General features: G+C 44.7%; 3 non-coding genes across 3 annotated transcripts; 1 reads left to right on the top strand and 2 right to left on the bottom strand.

Moving 5' to 3' along the window:
• On the top strand, positions 1-82 carry trnas-uga (transfer RNA serine (anticodon UGA)). Its single transcript has one exon. It is a non-coding gene; the product is annotated as a tRNA-Ser (tRNA).
• Positions 83-1,641: 1,559 nt separating this feature from the next.
• On the bottom strand, positions 1,642-1,714 carry trnar-ucg (transfer RNA arginine (anticodon UCG)). The gene has a single exon. It is a non-coding gene; the product is annotated as a tRNA-Arg (tRNA).
• Positions 1,715-6,405: 4,691 nt separating this feature from the next.
• trnar-ccu (transfer RNA arginine (anticodon CCU)) lies at positions 6,406-6,478 on the bottom strand. Its single transcript has one exon. It is a non-coding gene; the product is annotated as a tRNA-Arg (tRNA).
• Positions 6,479-9,168: the final 2,690 nt, after the last annotated feature.

Raw genomic sequence — 9,168 nt, 5'->3', positions numbered from 1 at the left:
GTAGTCGTGGCCGAGTGGTTAAGGTGACGGACTTGAAATCCGTTGGGGTCTCCCTGCGCAGGTTCAAATCCTGCCGACTACGGCGTCCTTTGCATTTGGTTGCGTGCGTGCGTGTAAAAGGACCAGCGCCGTTTCGTTTTCGCTGGGACCTTTAACACTCTAAATCGCCTGGACCCGCAGCCTGTGAAATCGATTCTTCAGCACCCACGAAGGACGCTTTGCCGCTGGACACAGATACCGATGCTTTTCTGCAACGAGCTTTCCAGCTGAATTTTCTCGGCAGCTCCGTACTGAACCTGTTCTCCATTGCAACATAGCGGAGGCTCGTCACGTCTATAGCAAGGCTGTGTAGGACCGCATACGCCACAGTGACTTGTACACAGACCACATGAAAGGCAAGCAAAATACACTTTTAAAATTCCAAAGACTCACAAGGTCAGAGGAAAAACGATGACCTGAACAGATCTGTTCCAGAAGTCTAGGTTGACCTTTTTAGAGCTGTAATTGCATTTTTGTTTAATAGAAGATCAAATCTACTCGCATGTACCAGCACCTTACAGTTTATTGATGTTAATTCTGTTTAAGTAATAAGATTGCTAACGATGTTGGACTTTAGCCGGTGTTTTTTAGAACAAATTGCTTACACTTCTGTAAGGAATACGCAGTACGTGCCTTTGTCAGTCATTGCTCACCATACCTGTAACTTTCTTATCTAACTCACTTCCTCAAATGGTGAAGGTCCACAAACATAAATGAAAAAAAAACCCTTGTTGTAGATGAGGTGCACAAAAAAGCAGCCCCTGATAGTGTATAACACATTTGTACTATTGCAGAGACACATGTAACATATATATATATACTGTATATATATATATGAAACAGAAATAGAAACAGAAACAGGAATCGCTTACTCACCTGGAGAATCTCTGTAGGAATATCTAGCATTTATCAATGGAAATAAAAGCTGCTTTAATACAGTGCATGTTCAAACTCAAACCCTCAGCTGCTGTTCTTGTTTGTTTTGGGACAAATTGCAACTGAGCATCGCATGAGCCGTTACGTACCCTTATCTGTTAGGGAATTAAAGGGAGGAGTTAGGTCAGAATGGGTAGGCTGCAAAACAACAAGTAAAGATTTATTCCAAGATGAAACGTTGTGGCGGTTTTCTTATCTTTTCAGCATGGACTAAACTTTTACGTGTTCCTTATATGCTATATGTGTATCTATTAGCACCAATGTCGTTCTTAAAAACTAACATGAAATTGTCAGGGACATTCAGCTATATACAAAGACGAGACAGACAAAGTAATAATTCTGTATTAACGTGGCCTACATATTGACGCAATGATCGAACTAACTGACATGTTCTGATTCAGATCCCCTGCAGTTCATGCCAATTAGAACAATAGCAATGCTGAGTCCTCCCCACCCTACCGAGCACAAATTCAGCTGCTCTCCAGTTCTGTTCTGCATGTTTTTTCATTGCAATTGAGCTCGGAGCTGGAGATGATCTCCATACAGTTCTGTGTTCACTAGCCCGCACTTGCGTGCTAATTTACGGGTTGTGGCAAATGCTTTTCTATAGTTCATATACATGACGGCAACCTGTTACCGAGGAACCTGAGAGGTTTAAAAGCCTCATGAGCCAGGCAGGACTCGAACCTACAATCTTCTGATCCGAAGTCAGACGCGTTATCCATTACGCCACTGGCCCATAGAACATGCACTTGCACTCCACCACAGAGAGCTCTACACTGCTACTAGTAGTACACTTCCCCATCTAAATTTTCACAGCAAGAAACTTGTGTTTCCTACTATTTTTATCAGGTTTAAAATATCATCTCCTTAAAACAGAAAAAGTGTTGATGTGTCGTGCTGAAATTCCGATTGATTTTGAATTCAAAGAAAAAAGGTTTTCTTCCAAAACACCATGAAATTGTCACATCTTGCAGACAATAGGTGTATTCCATGTTGAAAAGAGAAGAAAGAAAACCATGGAGCCTTTTACAGGTGTGAGGCTTCTTCAGGTGTGAGAAGACCTCACAGTCGAAACGCTGTGTTTCCGTTCTTCTCTTTTCAGCATGCAATAAACCTAGTACTTGTTCCTTTGCAGCCGAGGCATGCTGACGTAGCTACCAAGCTGAACATCTTGCAGACTCTACAGTACTTCTCTCCTGTAGAAGTAAAGCAGGGCTTGCTGGGTGAGCTTTTGCTCCGGTAAATTAGGTCACGTGTCATGTTAAATCACTTCTTCTAAACACAACATTTGCTGGTGCTCGCTTTCCCCATGAAAAGAGACATTTCCCTTACAGTACATGACATATCATTTTTATTCTATCAATAAGTATAGAAATTAAACAAAAGAAGAAATGGTGTCGCCAAAGAATGCACAGCTCTGTCGCCTTGTGGAGGTGTCAAGGGCATTGAGCTCCTTGGACATGAAAAGTGCCCGATAAATGCCATTTCTCATCATTTCTCTTGGCGTCAGTTCTGCTATTAAATGGGACGGAGGCAACGGGCTCAGAGAGCAGGTTAAGTGCACACCGAACGCAGATGTGTCCAAGTGTCTGTAAAAGCGCGGTGCTCCGCTGGCGCTGTTCCCTAGTGGCTTAAAGTGCCCGCCTAGTAAGCAGGCGATCCTGGGTCTGAATACCAGCGGTGCCTCTCTCCGTGTCTTGTTGTGCCGAATGTCTCATTTCAGACAAACATGTACAGCTTGGTTCAGTTTAATGCAAGAATTCATTTCCTTTCTGGAATAACTTGTTTTTGAAGAAATCCATACAGCTTGTGAAAGATGAAATCCATTTCTTGGTTGTCAGTGGAAAAAGATTGCCGGCTGCAAGAAGCGCAAGTGATTGTTTTCTTTGACCATAAACCTGCAAATGTAGGGTGCACAAAAGACTGTCAGACTCTGTGGTGCTGAAAAGTTGGTGGTTCAAGCCCCTCCAGTATGCGTGTCTCAGTTTTTCCAATGTAAACATCATCACCATCGCTAAAGAAGATGGTGCAGAAGGCTCCACAGTCGAAACGTTGTGCTTCTTTTCTTCTCTTTTCAGCATGGAGTAAACCTTTGCTTGATCCTTTGCAGCCTAAGCATGCTGACGCAGCTACCTTTCTCTTAACACGCCTCAATCATTATTCACCAAAACGATCAGCAGAATAAGTCGCCTTTGTGGTGATGTCACTCCTCTGCTTCACAAATGTCCTTAGTGACGGACCATTTCTTTCTGCCATTTTTCCGGAGCGGTTATTGATTGCTCCATCATTTCCCTCATACTTTCCATCCCTAGATTGAAAAAAAAAAACAGAAACAGGCTGACAGGACGACAATCAAATTGCAAAAACTCATCAAAGCACTCGATAGAGTATTTGAATCCACAAGTAGCTACGAGCAACTTTGTCCTGGCTTGCATGAAAGTCGGAAAATGTCAAAAAGAAAAAGATGGTGGCTTTTTCATATCTGTTCTTTTATTTTTAGTTCGTTGGCTCATCTGTCCATTGTCCTCCTGCCTGGCTCTTGACCTGTGACTGTTTGAACGCACACAGTAGACTTTCATGCAGGGGATTTGTCCTGAGCCTCTGTGAAGGACCCACCCACCCCCATAAATAACTGCTCTAGAAACACATGAATGCAAAACTAAACCACAGCTTAAAGAGGAGCTTGTCATGACCGCCAGGCAGTTAAGACCAACTCTTAAGCAATCTAAACAGCACCAGCAGAGGGTGATTATTAACAAACGCCGCCGCACGAGTTAACCCACCTGCACACACTCCACCGTGGGGTACGCAGTGCTATTTTTACCATCTTTACTTGCTTCCCGCTGGTATTGAGTCTACTCCTTGAGAGCTCTACCTGGCGTTTTTTCCATTACCTCGTTTATTCTGGATATTGGACTCCCCTTCTGCCTTTTCGACTTTGGACCTCGCCTCTCACCTCGGACTGTTTGCCACCAGTGTTCTCCCTGGATTACGACTTACCTTACGCCTCTTGACCACGAAACAAAGCAAAGCAGAGCAAAACAAAATGAACAAACGAAAAGCCTCACGTCCCGCACTTGCGTGTAACGCCGTTACGTGCCCAAGCGGTATTGTACTTCATCTTAGCACTGCACCCCGGGGCGTACGGTATATGGGAACGAGCACACGCCACAAATCGTCTCGAATCACTCCCTACAGCTGTAAGGCACCTTGAAGCGTGCACCCCCAACATTTTTCTTTGCGCATCTGTGAAAGGTAAACTCTTGAGCAAACTCTGAACCAGCTCTAAGGAAACTAATCCGATTAGACGTTACTTTGACTCATCCTTTAAGGGAACCTTGTTAATTGGAGAAATCAATGATTTCGAATGAATTCTGTATGCGTTAAAAGACAGCTATACACAGAAAACATGCAGGACACTTCTCATGATGTTTCCCGAGCCGAAACACAGTGCGTTTTTCCAAGCCCTCTGACAAAGCCCGCCCACTGAAAACTGCAGCAGATCGTGTAAAGACGTTCAACTTTGTAACTACTGCACGCACAGGAAGCAGAATAAATTCCTCTTTTCAAACTGTCAAAGGTTTGCTTTGCGAACACTGCAGGACATCGCACAATCTCTTTTGAATGGGGACAAACGATTTCTTATGGGGCACAGTAAGTACAGACGTTTAAAAAGCTCCACTCATGCCGACGATGCAGCATGAAGAAGCGCAACCTAACGTTTGCATTCCTAGCAAATTCCTTTTATTTTTTGATAAATAAAGACAGTCTTGTTTAACAAACAACACACACAACATTTTACATTGTCAATTCAATTCAAATCAATGTATTTCTATATAGCGCCTTTCACAACAAGGTTACGTGCTGTCTCTTTGAGGCAGATGTTTAAATCCTCTGAGTTAAGTGCTGAAGTTATAGTAGTCCTATCAGTATTGTTGCCTCCGATCAACAGATCCTCATTTTTCTCAGAGTTGAGTAACAAAAAGTTTTCACACATCCAAGTATTTCCTTCCTTAATGCATTTAACTAAACTGATAATAGAAGAGTTGTCGTTTGGTGTAAACAAAATGTTTATTTGAGTGTCATCAGCATATGAATGAAAGTTCATATTATTTTTTCATATTATCCTACCTAGCAGCAGCATGTAGAGAGAGAGAGCAATATTGGTCCCAGCACTGATCTTCTGGTACCCCAAATTGAACTGGTGACATTGATGAAGCACTACAATTATTAGATATTTGAACATAATGAAAACGATGAGTAAAATGTGAAGTAAACCACTGAAGGACGGTTCCAGATAAGCCAACCTCAAACTCAAGCCTGTGTAACAAAACAGAGAGGTCAACCGTGTCAAAGGCAGCTCTAAGATCTAGAAGCAAAGCACAAGCACTGTTGCATTCCCTGCATCAGTAGCTAAGAGAATATCATTTACGACTCTTGTTAATGCAGTTTCAGAAACCAGACTAAAATTTCTCAAGTATATTATTTGAATCCAGATATGATTGACGTTGGGCAACAACTATTCTCCCAAGACTTTTAGATTGAAATGGGACCTTTGAGACAGGCCTGTAGTTGTTAAGAACTTGTTGATCCAAATTTGACTTCTTAAGAGCGGTCTAACAACCGCTACCTTAAATTGATCAGGTACAACGCCTGACGCAAGCGATGCATTCATCATACTAATTATAGGTCCTGCCAGTCCTTCGAGGGAATCTTTGACTAGCTGAGTGGGGATGGGATCTAGCGAACAGGTGGTTGACTTTGTCTTACGTCTGTGTTTATGAGTCCACCATAAGAAGAAATCTGAACAGGAGTGGTGATCATGCGAGGTCACCATGGAGGAAACCACTGCTCTCCCCCCCAAAAAAACCACCACTGCCCCTCTCAAGTTTGCTAAAGACCACATGGATGTTCCACAGCAACTCCTGGAACAATGTTCTGTGGACAGTGACAAAAGTTGAACATGTTGGTAAATGTGCACAACGTTATGTTTGGAGATAACAAAACACTGCATACCAACTCCAAAACCTCATCCCACCTGGGAAGCATAGCGGAGGCTGTACGGCTTGCAATCATCGAGGGACCGATGAATTCCAAGATGTATCAGGAAATTCTACAGCAGAATGTCAGGGTGTCTGCCTGTGATCTAAAACTCGAAAGACGCTGGGTCATGCAGCATGACAAAAACAAAGGAGTACATCAACAACAGAGTGGCTGAAACAATAGAAATTCCGTATTTTGGGATGGCCGAGTAAGAGTCCTGACCCCAATCCCATTGAAGTGCTGTGGCGTGATCTGAAGCAGGCCGTTCAGTGCAAGACATCTCCCAACTGTGTGTGAGAGAAAAGCAGAGACGCTCACTGAGTAAGGTGGGGTTGCAGCTTTGCAAATCAAAAGGACATTTGTACGCTCAAAAAGGGACAGTAGCACCCCAGATGGGACTCGAACCCACAATCCCTGGCTTAGGAGGCCAGTGCCTTATCCATTAGGCCACTGGGGCACACTGGGTTGGGTCGATCACGCTGATGAAGAGCCAGTTTTTTTTTTCCTTTGCTTTTTCAAAGGGATCCCCAAAATTAGGAAAGTTAGGCAGCAGAAGGTTTACTGTGACCTGAGAAGGACCGGCATCCAATCACGGTGGTACACACACACACGCTCTCACTCATCTGAGCTACACGGCTACCAAGATGATCTCAGGTGCGCCGAGCTGGTACGGAACATATTGAACTGATCGACGGCGAATTGTCTCTCAGACAGGCTTTTCACCTCTGAGCTCCCTGACTGACAGTAATCAGCTAGGTAGTGAAACAGTCAGCTGCTTCTAAGCCTTAAACAGCTGCATCTCGGCGCTTCCACAGAGAGATGATTTGAAAGCCAAACATCGCCCATTGGGAACACCTTACTATCACTAGTTTAAGAGACTCTTAAGGTCTTGCAGAGGTGCCTGTCTAATAGCATGCGCTTTGCAAGCTATAGGTGTTTAGGCTGAGGCAGAATGCCTGTTAACAAAATGTTTTTCTAAAGGGGCCTCGCACTCTTTTCCAAGCAATGGTCACCATCCCCACCGAGTGTCACAATGTAGTCATGTCCTAGGACATCACCTGTTAGTCTCCATTTGTCTGCCACCAACACTTTAGGTTAAGGGGTCACAACCGCACCCCAAAGACCAGAGGAGCCGTTGGCGTTCTGGCGGCGCAGATTGGGCTGAAGGTGGGGCGCTTGAATCTCGCTGTTGGAGGCCGTCTGAAACTGACCCAAGCCTTTCCCTTGAATTAAATGTAAATAAGAAATGAACCCCAGATGCTCATGGAATCAATCACGTGTTTCCTTTGAGCCGTTTCAGAGACTGCTCCAGAGTTTACCTTGCACAGATGCGCAAAGATTAATGATGGGGGTGCACGCTTCCAGGCGTCTTACAACTGTAGGGACTGATTAGAGACAATTCGTAGCTTGTGCTCATTTCCCTCTGTAACGCTTACGGCCGACAGGCACTGTGTAAGAGCCGGCGTACAAGAGCGGGTGACGTCACCGCCCTTCCCTGTGATAGCAGGACCACAGCTACTGGGCTGTGGAGAGATCTCTCTTTAGCTCACGGGGCTAGGTCGCTGCAGAGAGACGCGGAAGTCCCGGGTTTGAGCCTCCAGTCGGGATGGGGCCGACCAGATGCGGCAAGGGCGCCCGCCTGAGCCCCCGTTGCGTTACATCTCTATTCCCCGTGTTGCAGTGGTAAGATGACGTAAATTCCTGCTTCGACACGTAACGGGATTATAATCAAGTGCAGGAGCTGAGGGCTTTAGTTTTGTTTCGTTTTCCATGGCGTTCGTAAGCGCGCAAATCAAAGGCAATTCCTGCGTCTAACACGAATGTAAATGCTTTTGAAAGTGCAGTGTGGTGCAGCTTGTAAAATCCTTGTCCACATTTTTGGTTTGTTGATGTTTTTTCTGTCTGCCAAAGTTGCATTTTGACATCCGGACTGGGGGACTTTATCATTTGAACGTGAAGCCAGCCTTAAACCCTCTGAGGCGTGTCTGTCTGCCGGCACGAATCTTGTGAAAGGTATTTTTTTTAACGGAGAGCAACTTTAAAAAGGTTTCCGCAGCCACCTCGCAGTCCGTGTTAGATTATAGGAGGAATGCGGCGGTGGTGGGCTCGCTTTTGTTGTGGTCGAGTGGTTAAGGCGATGGGCTCGAAATGCGTTGGGGCTTCCCCGCGGAGGTTCGAAACCTGCCGACTCCGGCGTCTGCCGCACGTCGCCTTGTGCCTGCGCGGCAGAAGTGAAGTGCCGCTTCTCCTTTCCTGGTACTATAACAACGCGAAATCACTTGGACCCGCCGCCATGGGAAGCAATTCTTCAGATAACCACACATTTTGCGTTCGCACCTCTGGTGCTCTACTTATGCCTTTGAAAACCTAATGAATAAAGCTGAAAGAACCGACACGATATGTAGGTGCTGGTAAAGCACGCAGTAAAGAACTGTTAACAGCAAGGGTTTCAGTGGGTTAACTGAGGAGAAGGCGTGATCGCTAATTGTTGACTTTTTATTTGGTGTTAGAAACACTCTTACTGTGCATGACGTGCAACAAATGTAGCCACAGAAATTGCATCACGCTTTCATGTATGCTATTGCAGACACCAACGTTGCCTAGATAGAAAACCGAAAAAGCCGTGGGTTTGCTTGCTGGTCTGAAGGATCTCTCTTCGAATCTCTATCATTTGTCAATGGAAGTAAAAGGCGCTGCAATCTCATACGTTCAGAATCAAACCCGCAGCTGTTGTTCGACTTTTTTTTCTTGACTAATTACAACTGAGTGTCGCATGAGCAGTTACATAAACTTGTCTGGTATATTTGAACACAAATGCCGTTCTTCAATTAAAACTAACAGTACATTGTCAGGGACATTCAGTTCTATACAAACGAGACAGACGAGAATATTTCTACCGTTCATGTGGACTACGTGTTGACTTACTGATCGGAATAATTGAAAAGTTCGGGCTCATAGCCGATGCAGTGCGTGCTAATTAGAACAACAGCAACGCTGAGCTCTCAGCACCGTACTGAGCCCAGGTGTTTTTCTGAAGCTGGCAGGTGCAGTTCATTTACATGAAGGAAATCTCTTACTGGGTACGATTACAATGCAGAAAGTAGCACAGACTGCTTAGGGAGTAGCCCGATGCGTTTAAAAATGACC

The sequence above is a fragment of the Lepisosteus oculatus genome, unplaced genomic scaffold, assembly GCF_040954835.1.
Source record: "Lepisosteus oculatus isolate fLepOcu1 unplaced genomic scaffold, fLepOcu1.hap2 HAP2_SCAFFOLD_74, whole genome shotgun sequence".
Taxonomy (NCBI): Eukaryota; Metazoa; Chordata; class Actinopteri; order Semionotiformes; family Lepisosteidae; genus Lepisosteus; species Lepisosteus oculatus.
This window is presented reverse-complemented; position numbering and strand designations above follow the sequence as displayed.